This window comes from Lipotes vexillifer, unplaced genomic scaffold (assembly GCF_000442215.2).
Source record: "Lipotes vexillifer unplaced genomic scaffold, Lipotes_vexillifer_v1.1 scaffold14, whole genome shotgun sequence".
NCBI lineage: Eukaryota > Metazoa > Chordata > Mammalia > Artiodactyla > Lipotidae > Lipotes > Lipotes vexillifer.
Genome location: NW_006775372.1, coordinates 1745846 through 1758510, shown reverse-complemented (window position 1 = coordinate 1758510; position 12665 = coordinate 1745846). Strand labels below are relative to the sequence as shown.

General features: G+C 41.9%; 1 protein-coding gene across 1 annotated transcript in view; it reads right to left on the bottom strand.

Annotated features, from left to right (window-relative positions):
- Positions 1-12665, bottom strand: part of STS (steroid sulfatase) — an 84508-nt gene that overhangs the window by 46068 nt on the left and 25775 nt on the right. The gene's annotated exons all lie outside the window — the stretch shown is intronic.

The following is a 12665-nucleotide window of genomic DNA, read 5'->3' as shown; positions in this document are numbered from 1 at the left end:
TTCACTGGAAACTCACACATGAAGGGAAGAGAACTTCCCTTATATAGAAACTTCCCGTTCTATATATAGAAAACATATATTATATACATTTCCTTTATTCTTGCTGCCCTATCACTGGATTTTCTGATACCCCGATTTACGTTAAGCTCTCCAGATGTGCATACCTGATGCACACATATAAAATCAAGAATAGGTTAATGGAGAAAACAGTTGCACTTTGGAAGATGAAGATTCATCTGCAAGAGCAAAGCATTGAAAATTAATGCAGTTGATACAGATGGTGAACAGGCAGATGAAAAGATGCTCAACATTGCTAATTATTAGAGAAATGCAAATCAAAACTACAATGAGGTATCACCTCACACTGGCCAGGATGGTCATCATTAAAAAGTCTACAAATAACAAATGCTGGAGAGGGTGCGGAGAGAAGAGAACCCTCTTGCACTGTTGGCGGGAATGTAAATTGATACAGCCACTGTGGAGAACAGTACGGAGGTTCCTTAAAAACAGAGTTGCCATATGATCCTGGAATCCCTCTCCTGGGCAGATATCCAGACAAAACTATATTTCAACAAGATACATGCACGCCAGGGTTCATTGCAGCACATATTTGTCTTTTAACTTTTATTACAGAGTGGTTTCCCCTCTCCAGAAATTTTTAATTTTAAGATAGTTACCCTAGTGGTCTTTTCTTTACATTTCTTCAACAAGATACATGCACGCCAGGGTTCATTGCAGCACTATTTACAATAGCCAAGACATGGAAGCAACCTAAATGTCCATTGACAGAGGAATGGATAAAGGAGATGTGGCACGTATATTCAATGGAATATTAGCCATAAAAAGGAATGAACTAATGCCATTCGCAGCAACATGCATGGACCTAGAGATTGTCATACCAAGTGAAGTAAGTCAGAAAGAGAAAGACAAATGTATATCACTTATATGTGGAATCTACAAAAATGACACAAATGAATAATATATCCACAAAACAGAAACAGAGTCACATAGAGAACAGACTTGTGGTTGCCAAAGGGGAAGGGGGTGTGGGAGGGATGGATTGGGAGTTTGGGATTAGCAGATGCAAACTAGTATACATAGAATGGATAGACAACAAGGTCCTACTGTAGAGCACAGGGAACTGTATTCAATCTCCTGTGATAAACTATAATGGAAAAGAAAAAGAAAAAGAATATATATATATATATATGTGTATATATATATAAATATATACATATAAATATAAATATATATATGAATCACTTTGCTGTACAGCAGAAATTAACACAACATTGTAAATCAACTAGACTTCAATAAAAGATAAACAAATAAGTAAATACATAAAATGGATGCCATTGAGAGCAGAGCCCAGGACTCACTACAGCAAGTAAGGGATGTGTCACCTTGGTGGACAAATGGATGGGGCAGGGGTCACGGAGGAATAGAGCAGAAAAGAACTTCAACACCGCCACCTATACAAGGGCGGTGAAGGGGGCCAATTAAATGGCTCTACCCTCTATGTCCCCTGTGGCCATAACGTGCCTTTGTCTTAACCACACTTTCTTATGTTGCCTCTAGGTTAGGATTCCATTTCTCTCCTCTTTAAAAAGATCCATGTAAAGAAGCCCAATAAACACGGTGGAGGGGTTCACGGTCAGTGGGCACCGGGTTCAAGTATCAGACTTCAGGAGGCAGCCCGAGTGTGTAGATGTCTGCTTCTGCCGTGTAGACAGCCTGGGAGACTTAATAGGGTTTGCAGAGCTGGTCTCCAGTGGTTAAGCAGCCGTCGACCTGGAGATCATTCTTCTCCCTCCTAAAACAAGGGCAAGCCCTCCAGCCTCTCCCTAGGCTGCTTTAAGAGCAGAATGAGAAACCGATGCCAAACAGCAGATGGGTGACCCTTTAGACAGTGTGCGTGGGAAGATCAGACCCTGAGCAGTGACCTCACCTCCAGCACCACGCAGACCTGCCAAGCAGCAAAAGAAGGAGAGAGAAAGACAAATGTATATTGTTGCCCCTTTGGATTAGGAAATGCTCCACATGGGACTCTAGGGAGACTGTGAACAGAGGGATTAAAACCTTTCTCCCGTGAGAATAAAGACCCTACCCCAGGAGATGGCCATTCTGAGGATGGGCATCCCGGCACGTGGCATGACATGCAAAACAAGGTCATGCACAACAGAGCTCCGGACGACAGCAAGTGGAGGCGCCCTGCGTAGCCACGATGAGCTAAGGGACTTCCAGGCTTGTGTGGGGTGAGGAGGGGGACACGTGTAGCACACGATTTGTAGTTCCGTGCATCACACTCACGCACACACACACATGCAGGTGGGTGTGTATTCGACCCTGGGAGCCGTCAGCACTCACAAAACCTGTGCTTGTCCTAAGTCTGTTTATACTGCCCTGGCCACAGGTTCCCTTTCTTTTTAAAACAATTTTTAAAATTTATTTAATTTTTAAGTGAACTTTTTCTTTTGAGATAATGATTAATTCATAGGCGATTGTAAGAAATGATACAAAGAGATCCACGGTAAAGTATTTAGTTTCCCCCAATGGTAACATCTTACAAAACTCTAGTAGAATATCACAGTTAGGATACTGACATTGATACAGTCAATGTCAATGGACAAGGTTTCCATCAGCGTAAGGATCTATGGTTGCACTTTCATAGCTACGTTCACTTCCCTCTGGCCCCTACCTTTTCCTTAATTCTTGGCATCCCGTCCATTTTTATAATTTTGTCATTTCAAGAATGTTACATAAATGTAATCACACAGTAGGTAACCTTTTTAGACTGCTTTTTTTTTTTTTCGTTCAGCATAATCCCCTTGAGATTCATCCAGGTTGTGGGTATCACAAGTTCATTCCTTTGTTCATGCTGGTATGGATATACCGTTGTTTGTTTATAGGTTGTTTCCAGTTCAGGGCTGTGATAGGCAAAAATGCTATAGGCATTTATGTAAATATTTTTGTCTAAAGATATATTTTTGTTTCTCTGGGATAATGGCTCAGGAGTGCAATTGCTGGGTTAATGGTTGATATATGTTTAGAATTTTTAAAAAAAGATGCCACACTGTTTTTCAGAGCGGACAGGTTCCCTTTCTTTCACCCCAATTGAACAGACTGCTTCCTCCTCAGCCAATGATGTCTGAGCCAGCCTTGCTCCTGTGTGGAACAGCTGTTTTGTACAGAAGCATCTCCGAATGGGGATGAGGTGTCGAAGAACGGAAGCATCTACGCTACTGGCATCTATGGTCATTCCTTCTGTTTCAAAATAAACAGCAATGCCCTTTCCTTTCTCTTCTTCCCCTTGGCTTAACTGCAAAGCAGCACCAAGCAAAACCCAAATGCCAAGTTGTAGAGACAAAGCAAAATGACTTTTCTCAAAGTCAGTGCTCAAAGATTCCAAGATTGTCAAAGATGCTTACTTCTTGTAGGTTTCCGTCATCCTAATGCACGGCTTGTTTACTTGCTAAAAATCAGATGCATAAATGCATGTATAAGATGGTTGTTACCGATGAAATCTGGCAGGCAGGCAACGGGGGTGTCGACAGAGTTAATCTGATGGGCAATTCTACCTTCAAATGATCAAATTTAAAAGTTAAAATGCTGTAATCTTGTCATTTTTGCTCTCTTCTGGCTATTGTCTTACTTCAGAATGAAAAAATACTGTGACAACACTGCTCCTTCTCTAACAATTTTCTATGAACTGGGAATGTGAACGCGTTGCCAAAGTCACATTTTGTCAGGAGATCATGGAGCTGAATGTCACTGAGTGTTGGTTTTAAAAGTTAAGTAATTGATAAACATGCACATTTTTCTGTAAATTAGAGCCGATGGGTGCATCTGCTGTCAGTGACCTTAAAAAATGAGATTTTCTGTTAAGTGCAGCAAGCACCCAGCAAACTCCAGAAACGACAGAGCTTTGTTCTGTTTTAGTTTCTTTGCATCAGTGGTATCTGGGTACCCAATGGACACAATCTATTTTGGTTGGAGAAAGAGTTTGTTTAGGGATATATGCTACTTGATGACCTGGCTTCACTTTTTCTCTACTGGTTGGGAGCAAATCAAATAACTTATAGAGTCCTCCGTAAAGAGACTTTCCTTCCCAAATGCTTCCATCCTAAGGTAACTGAAAAGCATAAAGTCATAACTGCCCCCAACCCAGGGCTACGGCCGCCATATTGAGAGATGCAGCCAAGTGGGTCAGCCCAGAAACCACCTGCAAACACACACAGTTATCTCCCCGCAGACTCAGTCAGCGGCCCTGAATTCCCGATCCACAGGGTTTCTTGGAGATGCAGCTCCTTCGGCCTGTATGCAGAGTCATGTTCCAGTGATCTCAGATGGCAAAGACTACGGAAAGACGCTATTGATGTAATAGGGAAGAACCTCTGTATTCTATTACAAGTTCATCACCGAAGGGATGGTGCCTATATACCTAATGGCCCATCTCTGGGGACCCTGCATTCCAGGTCATGAGCATGAAGCTAAAATACCTTTGCTAAGCTCACAGGAAACACCCTGACCAGGTCCCCCTGTGAACGACTGCAAGAAGGAAGAAACGAACACATTCCCTCCAGAGGCTGACCAGCACCAGAAAATGTTTGACTTACTCCCTCCCTTTTTAGTGTAAAAGAAGCCTGAATTCTCACATGGGTAAGATGGGTCTTTGGGACACTAGTCCACCACCTTCTCGGTCTGCTGGCTTTCCGAATAAAGTCGCTACCCCTTGCCCCAGTAACTCGTCTCTCTATTTATCGGTGTGCTGTGTGGTGAGCAGTACGAGCTTGAACTCGGTCACATTTACTCCATTTTCTCATGGCTACACATCAAACCAACAGGATGTCACAAGACTCTAACACATGAAACTGGCACCTGTGACATCAAAGGCCATCTGCTCCCCTTTCCCACCAAAAAAGACTAAGAAAGTATAGTTCGAGGAGAGGTGGTGAAGTGCAGACACACAACGAAAGTTGTGTGTGTAGCTGTCGTAATCTTGACGGACATCTATAGAGTTCTTAACACATCCTGGACAGTTTCCAAGATGGCCCAGCAAGAGAGGCAGTGTTGTTTTTTTTGCAAAGTTTTTCTTTAAAAAAATTTTTTTATTGAAGTATAGTTGAATTACAATGTTGTGTTGATTACTGGTGTACAGCACAGTGACTCAGTTATACATATTCATATTCTTTTCCATTACGGTTTATGTTAAGCTTTCCAGATGTACCTATATATATACCAGTTTGCAACTGGATATAGGCAATGTTAGCATCCCATTTTACAAATGAGGAAATACAGGTCCAACCAGAGAGGTAACCTGCCCCGGTTTACCCAGGTTTGGAGCAGGTGGGGTGGAACCTCGGGCCTCTGGTCCCAAAGTCTATGCCCTTCCCTGACAGGCCCACTGCCGTCAAGATGCAGAAGCCACGTCTCACGACGACATCTGTCACAATAACACTATGTGGGGTGTCACAGCATGGACCTGCATCAAAATTCTGCCTCTGCCACTTGCCAGCTGTGAGAGCTTGCTGGGACAAGCCGGTTCCACCTGTGTGCCTTGGTTTGCACATCTGTAAAATGGGGTAATGCAGCCCCCACCTCACAGGACTATGTGGGAATTGCTACGGAGGCATGGCACCTGGAGAGAGTAAGTGGCAGGCGAGAGAAGAGGCACACGCTTACTATTGGGAGAATCAGTATTGCTAGGGAGCCAGGTGGTGGCGGTGTGACAACAGGACGAAGTCTGAAGACGCAGTGAAAACCACAAGGGCCAGGACTAGAGGCAGGAACACGACACGAAACCTCTCACTGAACACAGCCAAGAGCAACTCTATCCCTAACAGCTTTTTAAAAAAAAATTTAACTTAATTTTTTTTAATTGGGGTATAGTGGTTTTACAACATTGTGTTAGTTTTTACTGTACAGTGGAGTTCCCTGTGCTACACAGCAGGTTCTCATTAGTTATCTATTTTATACATAGTAGTGTATATATGTCCATCCCAATCTCCCAATTCATCCCACCTCTGCTTTCCCCCGCTTTGGTGCCTACATGTTTGTTCTCTACGTCTGTCTCTATTTCTGCCTTGCAAACCGGTTCATCTGTACCGTTTTTCCAGATGCCACAAATATGCGTTAATGTACGATATTTTTCTCTTTCTGACTTACTTCACTCTGTAGGACAGTCTCTAGGTCCATCCACGTCTCTACAAATGACCCAGTTTCCTTCCTTTTTATGGCTGAGTAATATTCCATTGTATATATGTGCCACATCTTCTTTAACCATTCATCTGTCGATGGGCATTTAGGTTGCTTCCATGTTCTGCCTATTGTAAATAGTGCTGTAATGAACATTGGGGTGCATGTGTCTTTTTGAATTATGGTTTTCTCTGGGTATATCCTAACAGCCTTTTGAGAACTGTCTTACCTGGAAGAAAGGGCTCAGCTCATGAATTGCTCGCCTTTGTTGGAACCGCATGCTCAGAAACATGGTTATAAATGTCTTCCAACAATCCCGTATTTTTTTCCATCTTCTAAAAGTAAAAATCGATATAGCTTTCACTCTGTTCTTTGAGGATTCTAGAAACAGGATGAATGTGCGTCCTAACTCTCTTTGCAAAGGTGACTCATCTAGAAGGAACATGACCAATTCAGGACCATCAGGGGAAGGCAGAGCAGGACCCCAGGCGTGCACCTTGAGCTTTGGATGCAGGTGGGATCTGCACAGGTGAGGGCAGGTGGGAACATGGCACCTGCCAAACTGCTCCCTCCTCACTGCCCGCAAAGACATTTAGGAGCAGAGCAGGGACCTCCCTTTGGGGATATTTGGGGATAACCTCTCCCCTGCACGATCTGAAGGCTTTGTGACCCCGGCCAGGTGGGACAGTAACACCAACGAGAAACAGGTAGTGGAAGGGGTATGGCTGCCATCCCTGTCTGCCCTAAGATGCTTGACACCAACCCCCGGGGGTGTCAGGACAGGTGTGAGCCGATCCCCATGTCCACTCACAGGGTAGACCTTCCTTGTCAATTGTCCCGTGCTGGTCCCCATGGCAGGAGATCCCCGAACTACAGACACCTGATATACAGTGGCTGTAAGGACTGCACTGTTGTGAAATGCACAGAGACCTGAAGAAAGGGCCTGACCTGCTGCCTGATGCCCAGAGGCAAGGTACAGCATCGGGCCACAAACACCCGTCTTACTCAAGTTCTGCGAGGTCCCACACCAGCCAGGCAGGCTACCCAGCCAAGACCAATACCTATAATAATGGACAAATGACAATTCATGGGGACACACACACACACACACATTCCTCTCCAGAGATTAAACACCTAACTGTTAAGCATGAGACCATAAACATAATGGGAGGAAATATAAGACAAATGCTATATAATTTGGTGGGTAGAGAAGGCCCTTTTTAGCCAGTTATCAATCCCCAAAGTCAAGAAAGAAAGGCAGTCAAATCTGACCATGGGAATTCATCACAAAGGACTCTATAAATAAAATGAAACTACAAACAAAAAAGCAGGAAAAATATTTGCAACATACAAGTAAAATATTCATGTCCTTAATATGTAAAAAGCCCATACAAATCAACAAGAAGAAGAACCACAATCCAACAGAAAAGTGGCCAAAAAATATGAACAGGGAATTCTTAGGAGAAAAAAATACAACCCTGGACTAAAATGTAATCTCAACTTCACATGCAGCAGAAAGGGAAATTTAAGTAGTGAAAGAGTATTTTCCACCTGACAAATTTACAAGTAAAAATATTGGGTTGGCCAGAAAGTTCGTTCGGGTTTCCATAAGATGTTGTGGAAAAACCCCAACGAACCTTCTGGCCAACCCAATATTTTCAGAATCACACTGTTAGAATCATAATTCTAGAGTTGGTAAGATTATGAGGAAATTAGCATTCTCATAGATCCCCAGTGGGTGTCCCACTCTTGCAGGAAAAACAAGGGTAAGACATTTAGTGTAGCGAGTGTTAGTCGCTACTAACACTCAACTTTTAAAGACTCTTTGATCCAGCATTTTAATTTTGGGAACTTTTTCTTTAAAAAAAATGCTCCAACAAGTTCATATAGAGGTACAGAGAAGAATACTCGTGACTGCATTGCTTGAAACAGAAAAACAAAAATTTGGTGGGAACTCAGATGTCCCTCCCAGAGGACTGATTAAGTAAACCATAGTCTAAGAGCGAGGATATGAAGATTGAAATACTGATATTGAAAGATGCCTAAGTATATATAGGTAAGTGGAAAATGAAAATTGCAAAACAGTGTACAGAGTTTGTATAAAACACTCTCAATAATAAGGATTGCATCTTAGTCTTATACAGCACTGGCAACATATAAGACAGGAAAGCTATGGAGTGATCCATGAACGAGGTTATCTAATAGGGGTGGGGTCACATGGGGCGATCTCTTTCTCTTGCTTGTGTCTGCATTACTTGGTTTTGCATAATATGGATGACTTTGGACATCAGAAAAAGCATTACATCTAGTGAGGAGAACATTCAACTTAAAAAAAAAATACAGATGACACTGACAACAATTTAAAAAGTTTTTTTCTCTTACAAAAGGGTATATGAGATGCAGGTAGACAGGGCCCTCAGAACTCTGCTCTTGAATTCTGTGGAGCCCAGAACAAAAGGGTGACCTCATCTTGATACATGACAGCCCCTGCAGGAATAGAAAACTGCCCCAAAGTAGCGGCACAGAAGAAAGCATGATTCCGGGCTGGTCAGCGATCTTTCACACCCACTGTGTCGGCCAACCCATGCCCTGTCATTCACAAAGAACTCCTGAAACATACACTTCAGAAATTGTCAACAGGGGCTTCCCTGGTGGCGCAGTGGTTGAGAGTCTGCCTGCTAATGCAGGGGACACAGGTTCGAGCCCTGGTCTGGGAGGATCCCACATGCCGCGGAGCAGCTAGGCCCGTGAGCCACAACTACTGAGCCTGCGCGTCTGGAGCCTGTGCTCCACAGCAAGAGAGGCCGCGATAGTGAGAGGCCCGCGCACCGCGATGAAGAGTGGCCCCCGATTGCCACAACTAGAGAAAGCCCTCGCATAGAAACGAAGACCGAACACAGCAAAAATAAATAAATTAATTAATAAGCTCCTACCCCCAACATCTTCTTAAAAAAAAAAAAAAAAAGAAATTGTCAACAATGGGAAATCTTGCCATAGGTAATTTTATTTTCATGTATCGTAAATTCATTTCCTTCAAGGCCGCAAGGAGTATGAACCTCAATAAACATATACTCCATATCACTCAGCCATCAAAAATAATGAAATAATGTCATTTGCAGCAACATGGCTAGACCTAGAGATGATCATACAAAGTGAAGTAAGTCAGACAGAGAAAGACAAACACCATATGATGTCACTTATATGTGGAATCTAAAATACGACACAAATGAACTTATCTACAAAACAGAAACAGACTCACAGACGCACAGACTTGTGGTTGCCAAGGGGGAGTGGGGTGGGGGGAGGCATGGCTTGGGAGGTTGGGTTTAGCAGGTGCAAACTATTATATATATATAGGATAGATAACAAGGTCCTACTGTAGAGCACAGAACAGGGAACTATATTCAATATCCTATGATAAACCATCATGGAAAAGAATATGAAAAAGAATATATATATATATATATATGCATAACTGAGTCATTTCGCTGTACAGCAAATTAACACAGCATTTTAAATCAACTATGCTTCAATAAAATTTAAAAAATAAACATATATTCCAGTAACAATACCCCATATACTATTTGCAGAAGCCCTGCATTTTGAAAGTTCACAGTAAGCTCTCCCAAACAGCCTAACAGCACATTTTCTTAATTTTTTGGTACATGTCCTGAAACTTAGTGTCTATCTTTGTTGAGCATAGTAGTTTCTTTTTTTTATCCTGTCTTTTTATTAAATAGATTTGACAATCGTGGAAAGAGAAGGACATGTAGGTGGGTCTGTATTAGTCACTCCTTTACACGTACAGGTTGTCATCATTTCCGGTTCAATGTTTTCTTCAAGTTTCAAAACTTCGTTATGTATCTCGCATTCAGGTAAACAGTGGTCTGTAATGGAAAGGATTTCATTTCTCTCCTGTCTAGATCTGCTTGAGTGAAAAATCTGTTCATTAGGCAGAGGTTTTTGTAATACCAGAACCTGTCAAAAGTCCCAGGGATGATGCTGTCTGCAGGCTCTGTTTCCTGACTATCTCGGTAACCAGGGATTACGGTGGTAGTACTGGAGGTCATAATTTTTCTGATTCAGAGCTAAACTGCCGTCCCAAGCATATAGCTAAGATTTGATAGTCTAGAATAAACTGGTGCATTTCCTTTTTAAAAAATTCAATTTCCACTTTGGGGAATTAGCATCTCACGGAAGTTATTGAATTAAGCAAATTTTACAAACTCATGCATTTTTTAAGGTGTGTTATTAAGGATGCAGTTGAAGAGAAAATGCAATGGAACAAGTGTAAACACAGACATACACACATACACTCACTCTGTCTCCCAGACGACTTAAATTTTTTTTTAAATTCCAAAAGGGAATTTTCAATGAAGGAAAGCACCGGTGAGAAAATAAGATCCAATTTGCTGCTTGAGGTGAGTTTTAATAATTGTGTCATTGATGGCTTGGGATTCAGAAGTGTTGGCTGAATAAAATACACTTTGTAAGCTAAACTCAGAAGTATGGTTAGCAGAGGCGACTTCATGAAAAAATTCAGCTGCTGGAGCTCCTTACCATATCATCCTTGGAGAATGGGGCTTGTGAAAATGTACTGACCCCACTTGATAAACGACAACAGTATTTTTGGTGTTTAATTAAAAAAAGAAAGAAAACTGACCTCAACATGGTACGGCATATGTAACTTTCAAAAAAGTTGCCCTCTTCTGGTACAAACTATTAGGTATAAAATAAGCTACAAGAATGTACAACACAGGGAATATAGCCAATATTTTACAATAACTGTAAGTGGAGTATAACATTTAAAATGGTGGATCACTATAAACCTGTAACATAATATTTTACTTCAAATGTACTCCAATACAAAAATTTAAAAAATAAAAAATATAATAAGATGCCCTCTTTCACTCATTAACTAAGTTTTTTTTGGGGGGGGTGTGTTTTCTTTAGAAATCATAATGCTAGCAATTTGTGGTGAGCTGATACTACAAATGGGTACAACTCATTTCTTCTGATACTTATCTTTTTTTTTTTTATCAATTTCTTTGTATGAGCTCTTTCTGTATCACATAGATTTTCTTTTCATTTTACAGATGTCCAAAGGCTTTTTAACTTGGTCTGGCTAGCTGCTTCTTTTGACATCAGGAAATAATAGATTTTGTCATTAAATCTAGCAATCGTTTCCTTTAAGTTTGTCCTAGTTTATCCTTCCCCCAACCCTTTCCCCTTTGATAACCACAGTTTGTCGTCTACGTCTGTGAGTCTGTTTCTCTCTCTCTCTCTCTCTTTTTTTTTTGTTGCCGTACGCGGGCCTCTCCCGTTGCAGAGCACAGGCTCCAGACGCGCAGAGTCAGCTGTTTCTCTTTTGTACATAGATTCATTTAGTTTTTAGATTCCATATATAAGTGGTACCATATAATACTTGTCTTTCTCTGCATGACTTACTTCACTTAGTGTGGTAATCTCTAGGTCCATCCATGTTCCTGCAAATGGCATTATTTCATTCTTTTTTATGGCTGAGTAATATTCCATTGTATACATGTACCACTTGTTCCTTATCCATTCATCTGTCGATGGACATTTAGGTTGTTTCCACATTCTGGCTACTGTAAATAGTGCTGCAATGAACACAGGGGTACATGTGTCTTTTCGAATTATGATTTTCTCTGGATATATACTCAGGAGTGGGATTGCTGGATCATATGGCAAAAACTATTTTTAGTTTTTTAAGGAGCCTCCATACTGTTCTCCACAGTGGCTGCACTAATTTACATTCCCACCAACAGTATAGGAGGGTTTCCTTTTCTGCACATCCTCTCCAGCATTTATAGACTTTCTGATGATGGCCAGATGGCCATTCTGACTCATTGTGGTTACTTGAATTTCTCTAATAATTAGCTACGTTGAACAGCCCTTCATGCAGAGCATATTTTAAAACAAAAATGCAAATAAAAAAAAAACATATTTAAGAATTCCCACTACCTCCAACCTCCACTGCAGAAGACTGGGCAATACACGTGCTTTCCTTCAGAAGCTTAAGAGTTTTATGACGGAATCCTCCACGTTCTGGTTCCTATGACCTCAAAAGTGCACCCCCAGCAGTGCTCACGACCTCGGGCCCAATGGCTACAAAGTGACAACGATCCACGTGTTTCGAGCACCCAGCTCTCAGTACCGCCTCTACGTCCCTGAGTTGACAGATGGGGCTTTGCTGCACAGGGCTGGGAGCTTTTAGAGCACATGGACCACCCCCGTTCCTCCCTGAAACCTCTTAAAAACTGCGACATTCCACTGGTGACCCACCCCTGCAATAATTTCCAAGCCCCGATTGTGACTGTCTAACTCATGAAACTGTAAGTTCAGCTCCTGAACACGTGGTCCCTAATGACTCGGCATTTCTCCCTGTAAAGTCCACCGTTAGCCCTCCAGCCCCCCGCCCAGCCATAAACTGCCAAGGTCCCCATCTC